This window comes from Solea senegalensis, linkage group LG7, assembly GCF_019176455.1.
Source record: "Solea senegalensis isolate Sse05_10M linkage group LG7, IFAPA_SoseM_1, whole genome shotgun sequence".
In the NCBI taxonomy this organism is placed as follows: Eukaryota; Metazoa; Chordata; class Actinopteri; order Pleuronectiformes; family Soleidae; genus Solea; species Solea senegalensis.
The window spans coordinates 18,842,730-18,857,107 of record NC_058027.1 but is presented as its reverse complement, the minus strand read 5'-3'; the positions used below and the strand labels follow the sequence as shown (position 1 = coordinate 18,857,107).

General features: G+C 39.6%; 1 protein-coding gene across 9 annotated transcripts in view; it reads right to left on the bottom strand.

Moving 5' to 3' along the window:
• Positions 1–13,791, bottom strand: part of LOC122772053 (A-kinase anchor protein 13) — a 90,395-nt gene extending 76,604 nt beyond the window's left edge. For 4 of the 9 annotated variants that reach the window (XM_044029704.1, XM_044029706.1, XM_044029707.1 and 1 more), the window contains exon 1: positions 13,550–13,790. The gene's annotated coding sequence lies outside the window, so the exon portion shown is untranslated. Of the gene's footprint in view, positions 1–8,478; positions 8,630–13,549 lie in introns of those variants that run through there. The other 5 variants (XM_044029710.1, XM_044029711.1, XM_044029712.1 and 2 more) reach the window with 3 other exon arrangements.
• Positions 13,792–14,378: the final 587 nt, after the last annotated feature.

The window sequence follows — 14,378 nt, the reverse complement described above, 5'->3', positions numbered from 1 at the left end:
CAACTGAAAGTTTACATGCACTAGTAATTTGACTCCCAATTGTATTATCTGGGTGTATAAGTCAGACTTTGAGGAATTAGATTTAGTACAATTTCAGTCACATTTTTGTGCAAAAGTATAAATTTGTAGCAAATTGGACAAAACTCCCTCAAGGTGTTACTGAGAAGTCGCGTCAAACATCGCCCAAATCAGTGTTGGTGCTGAAGGTGAAAGGATTCCACCATGACATTCCTCAAATACCATGTTCACAAAGCAAAAAATGTGACACTGACCTTGACTTTTGACCCTGATCGGTTTGATTATTGGCCACACAATTAAATATAATTTGACTGAAATGCCATTGTTGTTACTTTCTCTTTAAATTGTGAGTTTAAAGAGCTGTTATCGTGTTTAAGCACAATGAGACCGCTCGGGAGAGAACAAGATGACCTAAAGAATCACCAAATATGTTAATAATCAATTAATTGAAGTGGCCCTACCTCAACACAAATAAACACAGAAGACACACACTGACTCACACAGGTTTCTGTGCCTGTTTACTGTAAAATTGCTGCAATAGTGATTACGTTTTGTGAGCTCTAAGCCTCAAGCCTCCAAATCACCTATTAATTTTTCATTAAGAAAAGAAGGGAAGTAAACTACCAAAGCACACTGCTTTGCCTCTTACACACGGGTTTATGCTGGGCCGATCAGTTAGCAGGATTTAGAGGCTCATGTTCACGTTTGATTCCCCACTCCCAGTCTGAGACACAGGCCTCAAAGCTGTTCTCTGTGCACAAGGTCAGAAGCAGTGAGTGTGTAATTACATCCAAACAAACATATTACAGCTGTACAGTTAGGGACAAATGGATTACAAACCTTTTTATTGAACTTTCTTCAAGAGATATTGCATGCATTCATCTATAAATCAAGGGACGTGACAGCTTTGAGAGCCTGAATTCTCCTCAGTTATTTGGAGAGAATATTTTCTTTTTGTTTGCTGTTCCCTGGCATTAAAACAAGTCCTTGCTGTTGGCCTCAGTGGTCAGCAGTGCATTAATCACATGCAGCCCACAGCGGAGGAGTTGGCGACAAAAGGCCGGGACCTAATGAGTTCGGCAGAGTACACAAAAAGAGTCAATGCTGGATTCAACAGAGCGCTGAAGCACAGCAAGGCCAATTCACATTATTTACCCCCAATCCAAACATTTTTTTCCACTTTTCTGTTAAATAAATGGGCTTGAGCTAGAATTAGGCGGATCAAGTAAGGGGATAATCAGTAGCTCTAATAATACTCTGGAGTCTAATCCTCTTGCCTTAAGTGCACTGGGCCAGAGACCAGGTTCCTCACCACATGCACAACTTAGAAGACTCTCACATAATGTCCCCAACAAGCTCAGTCATTCTTTAGCATTTTGATGTTCGGGGCATTTGTCGTCTGCCGTCTTTCTGACTAATTCACAGTATATCACCACGCATGAGTCGAGGTCCTGCTCAAATGTGCTTAAACAGGACAGATCGCCGCTGCCATTAATGGCCACTACAAAACGTAACCCAATTTTAATTTTATAAGAAATATTTTGGAACAAGCATCTTGCTACACTCACAGTTGTGAGTGTTGAAGACAATAATTGAGGGAAGGATTGTTGTGCACTTTGCATTTTATTCTTCTTCTTTTGATAATTTCCGGCAGGTGGTACATCAAGAGATGTAATGCTGCCCTTCACTGTTCACAGTTCACAGTTCTTAATCACAGTTTTCTTGCAGTTTATTCACTTCACCTGGTTTTAAATAGTCACATCTGGCAGCTACACATAAGAGCTCAGTCTGCCACTTCCATGGTCACTTTCTTAGCTCAAGGGCACCTCAACAGGTATTAAAGGAAATGTATGTCAGAATGAATTTAAATGAGACGTTTCTCAACTTTCCAGGTTGAAGGATTTCTTTTAGACGGATAAATATCCAGCCTCGATTTTAGCTCTGCTCCAGCACTTGAAAGTCCAATCCAGTCTTACAACTAATAAGTTACGTAATCCATCAACACAGTGTTGGCCATACACATTGTATTGTCATGTTACTATTTTTCCATACATACATTTAATCCATAGCATTGATTTACTTTATATTTTTGTTTTTGACCCAGAAAGCTCAAAGAAACAGCCATGTTATTTCAGTACATCGTACAAACTTAATTGGGACATAATTATTAGCACTGATAGAGTCAGAAATAATTAAAAACCTAGTGTTCAAATGAAATTGCAATTGTTATGGAAAACACTATTTGATACATTTTCATTGCAAGTTCTTGCTGCTCAATTTTTCAACTCAGGAATAGATGCTCTTTGGGGGAAAGAAGCGTCCCTCTCACTGTGGGTCATTTATAACTACAGTTCCTGATGCAGGAAAGTACAGAAATGGTTCTTGTATCACAGAGGCTGCAGTAACTTCACGGGTAAACAAGTTCCAGTCAATTTACTGCAACAAGATATTTTTGGTGCTGTGGAAAACACCTGTGCTTGTAGGTCAAGTTGCAATGTCATAAAGAAGAAAAAAAAAAAGGAGTGTTGAATAAAATAAATTACATCTTAGAACTGCAAAGTTCAAGTTTGATACATGTTGACATGTTTGGTTGAACCCATAATCGGGCAATTATCTACACAAAACTCATATCAATCAATCAAATCTTTGAACAAGATGAGAAATAACAACATCTATTAAAAACCTGCCTATCACACGTGTAATTAACAAAAAGATGTCCATATCAACACTCGGATTCTTTCTCTGGTAACAGAAGAACCTTGAGAAATGACCTTCTCTGAGCACAACCTATGGTTACCTGACACCTAGTTATAGATATTGCCTGACCCATTAACTGGGTCTAAAACATTGGGTGCAGCCAGCCTTCAGTCAAGCTCCTTAGAGTCCTTGTTATGGCAGAAAATGCTTTTGAACTGCTACTAAAACAGAAGCAGGGGCATCAGCTACGTTCAAGTGCCCAGCCATCACAAATAGACTGATAAATCAAGAGACAAAAGGACCCCCAATGATGTGATAGGAGTAGTAATGCAGCAAGTCAGGGATGTGAATGGACCTGTTATGGCTTCAACGGCTCTAAAGGCTATCAGAATAAGCCATAATAGCCATGTGACTGCAGCGTGAATGGGGGGATGAATAGGATTAGCTTCACAACTCATTAATCGGACTGTCTTCTGGACACCTCTCCCCATTATCAGCTGAGGATTCCCCAGCACAACTACATGCACGAGGCAGTCTAAGACTGCAGCTTATTAACTAATAAGACATCCTTTTCTCACCGCTCTGTCTGCAAATGTGTTGTCCACATCCGTGTATCCAAATGAGTCCAGTTAACAGTCTGGAGGCAATATGAGGATCAATGACCACTGACCTTTCTTTCATACTCTGATACGTAGAGATACCTGGTAATGTTTTCTTGGAAAAAGAAATCCACATTTAGTGTTTACATTATTCTTTGTATCTTTGAGGGCAAACAAATGAAATGCATGAATCTCCTTCCTCAAAAAGGTTGCAGGTGGTAATTTAACCACGTCATGATCAAACTGAATTAACTTTTTTTTTATAAAAGGCAAGCTGTATGCATCTAATCACATACAACTAACCCATAGGATTGATGGAAGGAATAGTAGACAGTTGGTATAGATCAGAGGTGACTGGTGGCCTGTGACGGCATCAGCATAATCTCTGTCAACACCACTCCCTCAGAGACTTCCTGTAGAAACAGCTGAGTCCTGTCCAAAGGCCACAACCCTTTAAACTAATAAAACAAAGGCACGTGTTGAAGATTACGCATTTGCTAGGAGGAGTGTTGTATGTTGAAAAATGTTTCAGGGGAAAAGTGCATCCGTGTCATGCATGACACAAACTAATCTACCTCAATTAACTGAAGATGCCTCTTCGATGAGAGGTGAAATGTCTTCAACTTAATTAAAGCAAGTGCAGTTGCTTACAGCTAACTCCTGAAGATGACTATGACCTGGATGACTAAGAACCATAACAGACAAACCTAATGATGACTCCTCCCAAACCCCATGATCTACGTGCTCCATTCAAGTGCAACACTGATCTTTAAGACATAAAAAGCATCCTTATCAAACCTTTGTTGGAGGATATGCTGTCAAATTTGAGCTTCAATACTGCGATGTAAAATTCAAAATGACCGCATTCAGTGTGCTTCATATTTGCTGCACTTAATTACAAAACTATGCAGAAGTGCATCTTGTTAAACGGCTTTTAAAAAATTATAATAGTGGCATGATTTGTTTTGGCATGACTCTTCCACAACACAATTATCTTGCCTGTGTTCTCAGTGTGAGTCAGCAGCCGAAATCTTCCAGGAGAAGAACACACCAGGGGTAAACACACCATTTTTCATAAAATTATCAAATTAAAGAAAACTCACGGGTCTTAATGTTTACATCTGCTGCTAAAATAGAGCACAGTACTCGTCCAACTTTTCCTAAACAAAAACACCCCTCAAAACATTCGAGAACTAGTGCCTACTAAAATGTCCAGACTGCACAATCCAGGAAAAATACTGAAAAACTAAATAAGTTGCATTGTGTAAACTCATTGAGCATAAGGTGCATCAGTGTTGTATCACCTCGAAGCTTCACACTGCTATCTGTCTAGACTGAAAAATGTTCCCATTGGAAAGTAATGACCTTGAAAAATGTCATTGAGGATCTGTGTTATGGGAACCTAAGTTTCTTAATGAAGCTTTATTAAATTCAGCAGTATGTATAGAGAGTTGCAGTCAAGGACATGGAGACACCTGTAAACAGACACACAGATGCCCAATATAGACCCGAGGTGTCATCCAATACCGGAGCTCCATGATGACAACAAAGACAGAATTTAGGGAGGAGCAACACCGAGCTTGTACCCTGCCCATGAAGGCTTAGTCCCTCTTATGTAATCAAAAGGAGAACAATTTGGCCTGGGTACCCTTCTTTTTGCCACTACCAGACTCAATTTGTACATCACCATTAAATATACGCACATCTTGTCTTGACGTCACCCCCACAAAGGATTCTGCAGGTTTAGGCGTTCAATACCCTCAGCACTCTTGTTTTGGGTGCAAGGCCTCATTGTAGCATAAGGAGATTTGGATAAAAACCTCATGGCAGATAGAGTGCCAGGGAGAGCTTTTAAGGCTGGTTAAAAGCCTGGTGGGAGACATAGTTCATATGAACTGTCAAACAGTTCCCCGATCTTCACTTTCAATCATAACTCCTTAATTCTGTTGTAAACCAGCCATGTTTTTCATATCCTACACAGTTTTTTTTTCAGAATTGAAAATGCTGGAGTTCGGCCTGCATATTGAAACAAACACTTTATATTTGATTTAGAATACAGAAACTAGAAACAACATGTAGAATATCTTTATTTTTTAAATCCAAACTAAAAGTTTAATTACAAACGTGAAAAAATGTCACGCTCTCTCACTCCCTACCATGAAAATGTTGCTGCTAGATTTTTCTCAACAGCAACTTCCCTGAAATAATGCTATCTCTCTTCTAAAGTCTTCAAAACTGGGACACTGAGGGGGCACTGTGGCTCAATGAGGCTCAGAGAGGTATTAATATTTAACTCAGACATTTGCTTAACCTTTCGAATCTTCTCCCCCAACGTTTAACCACTAGGTAGTGGCCTAACACTACCACATGACTGCATTCAGCCACAGCACAAACCTTCAGAGAGTCCAAGTGCGTCTGCTTTGTGTTGAACGCTCAGCTAATTCTTTTTACGGTTCACTATCAGCTCGGCTCTTCTGGGGCACGGCTAAATTAGTCAGGGCTACATCACATTCTTAACAATGCCACCACAGTAACTTGGACACAGCATGTTGACTACCATTTAGATAGTCACGGCTGTTTGATTTAATCTAACCTAGCTATTGTCTCTATGGACAGATATGAGGCCTTCATGGTGACGCGGCCGTACCAGGCCACACAAAAGCTGCCTCTGTGCAGAGACTGCACACAAACGCTGGCTGACAACACAAGGCCAGGGGATGAAAGGTCTCCTCAGTGTTTGGTGACAGTTATTACCCTCTCCACTGAAACCAAATACCTGTGGGCCCAGATAGCATTATCTTATTGTGAGGGACACTGGGGGTCAGCCTGTAATCAGGGCCTGAGCCTTGATCAGTGCTCCTCCCCAGGTTTGATGCTACCCCCTCCCCCTCTATTTCCACCACCATGAGGTGCACTGAAGTCATATTAAAAGAATAGTTTGGCTTCTTTTTTTGCAAAGCACTATACTCACAGTGTTTCATAATACTATGTTTTCATCTAAAAATGCATAAATTCTGCTTTGGATATGACTGCCATTCACACTATTCCAGTGTTTCAGAAAACCAAAAAAGGCGTTCCTGGGGAAAAAAAAAATGCTATTGGCTTTGTTTTTGTTTGAAAACATCTTTGGAGCTTTGAAACGATGACACAGTTACCTACTTCCTGATTACTCCTTCTTGGGCACAACTTTACTATAAGCAGTGAACGTACCGTTTTGTTGGTCTCATAACAGAAAGCTTTATTCTTACTTTTCTCCATTGTTGAATCTCATAATAACGGTAGCAGGTGGTGGTAACAACTTAATTGACGATAGACGGCATATAGTGACACTGTACATGCATCTACAACACAGAAGTTAACCATGTTTTGGTTCATAATGAAACTGTAGCAGGCCTAATAGATTATAACATGCCAAGTAAAACCAGGTTAAATATTATTACAAATATTGGAAACAGGAAAAAGCTACGCTAGTCATTTCCTCTTCTCTCGTCACATTCTCTATCCTAACCTTTGCTAGCTGATTGGTAGTGGTAGCTTCATATTTGACTTATGCAATATGTGAGGGGTATCAATGTTCCAAAGGGGAAACATGAAAACTTCCCAAAACATACATAATTTACATTGAATTAAAATGACTGCTGATGCTACGTCAGACATAACAATCTTGGGCTGCCGTTTTAAGAGTGTTATAGCAACCTGATACCTTTGCCTGTGTTTCAGACCAATTCAAAAGAGTTAGAGCATTGTAGTACTTGCTTACTAATTTGACCAGAGTCGTGTAACTGTCATTGAAAAGAAAATAGCAGCAAACACACAGAAACTAAGGGAGATGAAAAGGGTTAGTCCCAACTGGGAGGTAAGAGATTTAGCCATTGTTAACCTCAGTCTCATTGCCAACCTGATCAGATTAATATCACCCCTACCCACCCCATAGCAGTCAAGGCTGTACTTTTAGGTTGCATCAGTTCAATAAACAAACCAAGTTTACCTGCAACACATCAAAAGGCAGTGATGCAACAACAATAATAAAAGGTATGTATAAAGTGTGCCAGATAGTGACCATATTACGACATTGTGGTTATTAGTTGCATTATACAGCAAGAGGGTTTAAAATAACAGCAATGGTTCATTCTACCTGAAGCTGAGACATGCAAGTTTGGTCAATCAGAAACTCTAAATTGCCCACAAATATGCACATGTTTGTGTATGTTTAACCTGTGATACAATGGTGACCTCTCCGTGGACTTTACAATGAGTTACACTTCAACCAGATGACACATAACCATCATTCCCCATCTCTTCAGAAATCATTTGGAAGTGAAAACCACTGCAGTGGTTTTGAGAAGTGTGGTGGTTGTGCATGAACTGCACACTTCCCCCACCGATTCCCTGCCAGACTAACAAGCCCCAAGTCAGCCCACAAGAACACTTTACATCCCAAACAGGACATACTTGTGAGCTAAATACAATCTGAAGTCTACCTCTGGAACTGCAGCTTGCTCCAGGACATCAATTTAAGCATTTGTTAAAACATACTCTGCATAAAAAAAAATACTGAGAGTACAACAAAGCATTATGGGAAATCAACGACCAAGCGTTTTTGTTGCTAGGCCCATTTTTAGCAACTCTAATCTCAGCTTGGACTGCTTTGAGTTTTCCCTTTCTGCATCTCTTCCAAGTTTCAAATATTTAGCCAAGAAAATGTTACTTTTTGAAAAGCCCCTTTGCAAGTATAAACTGTGTGGTCATCACAAGATGTCATCTTTTACAACTACTCTACATTAGATCCCAAATGACATGTTACTGTATCTTGTATCAAACACAACTTTTACACACATTATATAAAAATGATTTCTCTAAAAGTCAAGAGTATAACCCTTTGGTCATACGGAAATCATTACAGCGCTATCACTAAAGCACAGGTTGCTAAGCACAGAAGGAGCATCACAGTCAGACATTGCCCTGGGGAATATTATCAAAACAAAAACAAGGAAGAGGTCCTTCCTATTCTCCTAGCTTCATAGACAATCATGATTTTGTTTAGCTTACATCAACAACTACGACCTAAAAGCTATGATTATGTAACTGTTCCTCCGTCACCTCAAATTACAGAGAAACTTTTATAGCAATTAAAACCACGAGAAGGAATTAACTGAAACCTTACCCACAGTCTAGTTGATGGAACCCAGTTATGGACAGACTCCTTCTGGTGCACGTTCAATTCTTGTTAAGCCCATCAGAGAGAGCAGGTGTGTTTATACTAGCCAGGTATCGTCAGCAGCTAGCATGCAAGCTCTCACCACACTGATTACACTGAGCTAAATATGGCTTTGTGCTAACACAGACAGTAGGCAGATCAAAGCCTGATGTCAGAGGGGAGAGGCGGAGTCTACAGGCCACAGGTCAGGTGTCTGCTGCAACTGCAGTGGTGCAAGTCCAACTATCCTCCCTCTGCTCTTTGACCGTGTTGTCCTAAACAATGTCGGCACTACCTCCATCTTTTGGGGCTCGTAACAAGGTTTCTGGTGTTGATGCAAAAGGCTATGAATCAGCATGGTCAACAGCTGCACAACCTCAACCACTAAATTACAGGGGAAAGAAGCAGTTTAAGTTTTATTTTTCTGATACAGTGCCAGACATAAAAAGCATAAACAAGCATGTGTGTATTTTGTCAAACTGCCCAGTAGACGAAAAGGATGCTCACATAATACACATTTTTAGATACGCCACACCGTAAAAAGACTTTATAAAAGTTATATCTCTGAATTTAGCACTCTATTGAAGTATTACATAAAGATAGAAGGTGAGGTAAAGATCATTCAAGATAACTCCATTGACAGAAATAAATATGCAACAAATTTAGGGAAAACATTTTTTGCAGTTCATGAAGTGTTTAACACCCAGAACAGAACTGCTGTCTTAAACAGCAGCTAAATGTACCTTAAAGTATCAAAGTAGTTACTCACTTTGCTGCTACAGATGCAGCTCCTTTGATCTGATATATTTGCTGGGTATTTAACCTCAAAGCATCTTATTTTATAGGATTATCATATTTTGTACAAAAAGTCAAATTCAGGAACAAGTGTTAACTAAATACAAGTAGTGAATTCAAACATATATATATTATGTAAAATAGAGGTAGACCAATTATTCAGGCCAATATTTGCATTAACCCAGACCCACTGGTCACTGAAGTTGAGTAACTTTTTTATATTATTTACTTTCATTAAACAGATAAAAACAAACTATGAACAGCAACATCCTCAGTTTAAATTGGAAGGCAAACTTTGTTTAATATCTCATGCTGCCTTTAATTTCCTGACATCTCTTTCCTGCTGTTATCTAAAAAGGTACACAAAAATAATTAAAGCACGTCTGCTGTGCACTGGAGAGTAAAACTTCCTCAGCAGCAGCTTAAATGAGTCCTGGTTATATGCGACAATGTGTTTCACATTCAAATAAGCTTTTTGTTCAGTTTTAAATTTGTCCATCTGTCAATTGTCAAATGTCTTGTTCACACAAATATGCAAGTAGTGCTTTGATCACAATTTAATCTCTCGGTCACGCCAGGTTGACTTATTTGCCCTCATCCTGAACACAGAGATCAAATGTCCACACAAAAGGAATACGTCTCAGCTCTGTCTAACGGTTTTAGCATTACAATTACCAAGTGTCCTGTGTCATCTTAATGATCGCTATACCGCATATTACAAGTACCTTTAATTCATGTTGCATGCAGCATTTATACACAGGAAACTATTAGTATACAGTACACATGACATGTAATGTAATGTACATGTGTATAGGATAAGAGCGAATTTAAGCCGGTTTGTGCAGTTTTTTGAGAATGGATCAAGTTTGGAAAAAAAAAATGTATTTGCAATACAATGCTAGTCTAACTCAAAATGATGTTCCTTTTTTTATTCAGGCAAAGTCCTTGTGGGAGACTGTTGTTTACAAAAACTCAGGTAGCGTGTCGATGCATTACATTCACATCACAGGGTTAAGCCGAACCAAAACCAGTTAAACAGTGTGGTTAAATTCATGGCAAACCTTTGAGTCACCACAGGCACAATTAACCACAAATTCTTTTTCCAAGGGAAAATAAAGTTGAGGGCACAGAGAGTGGGCAAGCTGCAGAGAAGGCTGCTGTTTGGAACAGGGAGTGTGGCTGCTGTTTGGCATGCTGAGAGGATTCCAGTGATTCCAGTCTTAACAAAAACTAAGTCAAGGCTTTATTGAGAATATCAGCAGGGAATTCAGCAGTCGCCATCCAAGGCACACAAAACCCATCCTGAGACATCATGAACTAGTACCTGTAAGATTTCCTCTAATGCCTCCATTCAACAGTAAATGCAGTGTAATTACAAGGCTGACACAGTGCATATCCACCATCATCATTAAATTAGGGGGTTTGTGAAGATGAGAACTTGGCTGGGTTCAGCTTGGAGCCAGCAGAATCCTCATAGTAATTTACAGTACTCTAAATGGGAGGATGGCTCCTCTTTCATTTGTTTCTTACACTGGAGATAAATACATATTTTGGAACTGGGACAGCCTCAAAAGTGAGAACAGTATTTGTTGGGACACACAGAGAGCAGAATAATAAGCTTTCATTTCATGGAGGAATAGCTGAGACATTTTCTCCTGATAGTCACCGTCTTATGAGTAAATATGTACTGTACATTTGGATGGATGTGTACTGGTTTGTACTGGTAATCTGCATCTGCAGCTACAGCTTAGACTACTGGAGAAATACTAGTGTACAAGAGGCTCCAAGACATGACTACCCAAAGTTGCAACTGGTTGCTTGGAAAAAACTTACACTCATAAAAACATCTGGCATGAAGTCCCATAAAAATCAGTAAATCATTGTTTTTAAACTGAAAAAAGAAAGAGGGCGGGAAAGATTCAGTCTTTATGCTAAACTAGCTTGGCCTCATAATTACTGAATATAGATACAAATAAGAAAGGAACTAAGGCTGCTTCAATTTGTTGTTTCATTGTGGAAAATACAGTACAGGTCTTAGCTATCAAATTCTGTGATCTTTAGCATTTGTATTAATATGATTGAAACATTGTCTTATATAGTTGAAAACCTTCAATCAGTTAAACTCATACATTACATTACATTACATGTCATTTAGCAGACGCTTTTATCCAAAGCGACTTACAAAAGTGCATTTAAACATTTGGGTACAAATAAGAGCTAGAAGTAAGTAAGAGCTTCAAGTAGAACAAACTATGAAGTGCTAGTCATAAGTGCAATACAATTTTTTTTTTTTTGTCGTCTTAGTCGAGGTAGAGTCGGAAGAAATGTGTTTTTAGTCAGCGTCGGAAGATGTGGAGGCTTTCAGCTGTCCGGATGACGATGGGGAGATCGTTCCACCATTTGGGAGCGAGGACAGTGAACAGTCTCGAGTTCTGCGAGTGCCTCTGTGATCCTCTCATACAACATGAGTATGTAATTATCTATAATAAATAAACCTGGTGTAACAGACCTTTTTGATAACTGGTAGAACAATCACAAGTCTTACCAATAACATGAATTAGAGTTCTATTCCAGCTTTAAGAAAGCCAGGGTAGTGCCATCATTGAAGTGTAAGGGGAGGTCTGTCTCACATGATAGGAGTGTGACACACTGATCAAGAAGCAAATGGTTGATGATTTGTGATTATTCAAGAAAAAGGGAGAAGTAAAAGAAGTGGACTACCTGTCAAAGGCAACAAAAAAGCACCAATAGCGCCATGAAATATGGTGATATTTTAGTCCATCAATATCTTTTTCTTACACCCCCTAATTCAACTGCATCTTCTCATTTTTACTTGAGAAGATACTGTTATTTTAATATCTCTTGCAAGCTGCTGCTGCTACAGCTGAACAAAACAATGACCTGGATGACCTTAGAACCTTCATAAATGTTGGTAGTTTATTCATTGCACCAGCTCAAACTATAAAATGTGATGGCAGGCCTAAATTACTGTAAACATAGCTGCAGTCAGTTTGTGTGCTCCCTGCCTGCACACCACTGTCAGTAAAGATGATGACATCCATCGACCCTTTAACCTTTGGTGAATCCCTACATTCAAATGCACTGACTCACAGGCCAGTCTCACAGCAGTAGATGACAAGGTTCAGACAGTCTGACAAGACCTTTCTACTGACCTACAGTGACAACAAAAGCAACAGATGCCTGTGTCTAAGGAGTCAAAACCACTGTTTATGAGGCTCGTGCCACTACGTTAGAGGATTAATAACAACGGTATCCCGTTTTTGTCATTCATCCTCCCCAACAGCAAACAAAGAAACATTTCTGCCAGCTAGGAAGTATTAAAACAAATTATAGAAAACCAGTCTTTCCGGCTGCTCCTCCACATTATGTTTCTTTTCTCAGGGTGCAGGTAAAAAAACATTTAAGTACACTTCAAAGATCTAGTGTTATAATGGTGGGAGTAAGCATGGACAAGTGTGTGACAAAGTGGGAAACCATTTATAATGTGCCTGGTCCGTAGAACATGTTGAAGTGGGTGAGGTCAAGCAAGTGAAAATGAATTAGTAGGCTACTGTTTTCCCTTGCATGAGTGAGTACTCTCTCCCACAAGATTAAAAATAAAAAAATAAAAGCATGTGCTGGCAACTGGGATTCCTTGATGACTGAAGTGTTCCCTTACGCTTGCTTTATAGTGGTCTTCTTGAGCATGATTAATAATAGCAGACATTTTCTCAATGCAATTGCCACTACTGGTTAAACATTGGATAAGTTGATTAACTAGCCCTTCCAGATCATCATCAGACAGTGACTGTACTGTACATTAGTATTTAAAATAAGGTATTGCTGTCATCACCTCTAATTGTGTAGGCTGTTGCGTCCATGAGTCATTTAAAAAATATGAAGATGCCAACAACCCTTAATCTATGTGATACGCGGTAAATATATAGTTTAATTGTTCTGCGTTGGCAGCCTCTGTTGGGGATCACATTACATTTGAATGGGGCGGCAGGGCTGTTGGTCGGTGCCGCTGAGTTCACAGAAACGTGAGAAGTTTCTCACATTGGCCCAACACGCAGCGAATAACGCGGAACATGTCATCGTAGCTACCAAGCAACAAGTTTAAAACCCTGCGCCCCGCAGCCTTTAAACGCCTCCTCTCCGTGTAACAGACACAAAGTCACTCCAGAGTCCATTCATTGTTGTGGTGGTAGCACAGGCTACATTTGCAAACGAGTCCTCTTACCTTATGCAGTTGCAGAAGCAACAGCGGCAGGAGAAGCAGTCGTTGCAGTTTTTGGGCGCATACTAATTCTCCTTCTGGGTGAACTTTGAACGTTGAACTGGAAACTGGAATGTCCCTTTAAAAAGCTGTGTATTGTTGTGGAGTGAATTCGGCGAGCGGCAGCTTAGTTCCTTCTCCCAGCAGCGTCTCCCCGCAGAGAAACATGAGAAGTGAGAGCACTTTCTTACAGTTGTTACTGTTTCCCAGGACAACTCGGTGGGAGGAGTCAGCAGGAGGGCTATTATAAGCTTTACGCCACACAAAGTTAACTTCCTGTCCCAAAGAAGACCAGGACAACTTCCTTGACTGTTATTCTTATTTATTTTCTCATTGAACAACGTATTACGTTTTACAAGCGCGTGTATTGAAACTGTAACGTTCCTGTTTGATTTGGTCGCACTTTGACAACAGGATGAAGCTGGATAACTTCCTGTTTCTGTTTTTCAAAATAAAAGAAGTCACACGAGGTGAGGCCTATGAATAAGTGACAAATGGGGCTTTTAAAATATATATACAGCAGCACAGCCATCAGGCTTTTTAATAACGCAGCAAGTACGAAAGAGGATTAGGACCACATCCGACTTTTTTTTGGAAACAAAAAAAATAAAAACGCCTGAATTAAAGTCAGTATTCTGACTTTAATCTCAGAACAGGCTGTTTCCCTTTTCTTCTTTTTGTAACATTTGACTTCTTTTCTTGCACTGCCTTATAAAATGTTTTTAGCCAGTGACTTCAACTTTTATTGTTTTACTGCTGTATGTTTTTATGGTTGAATGTATTGTTATGTGTT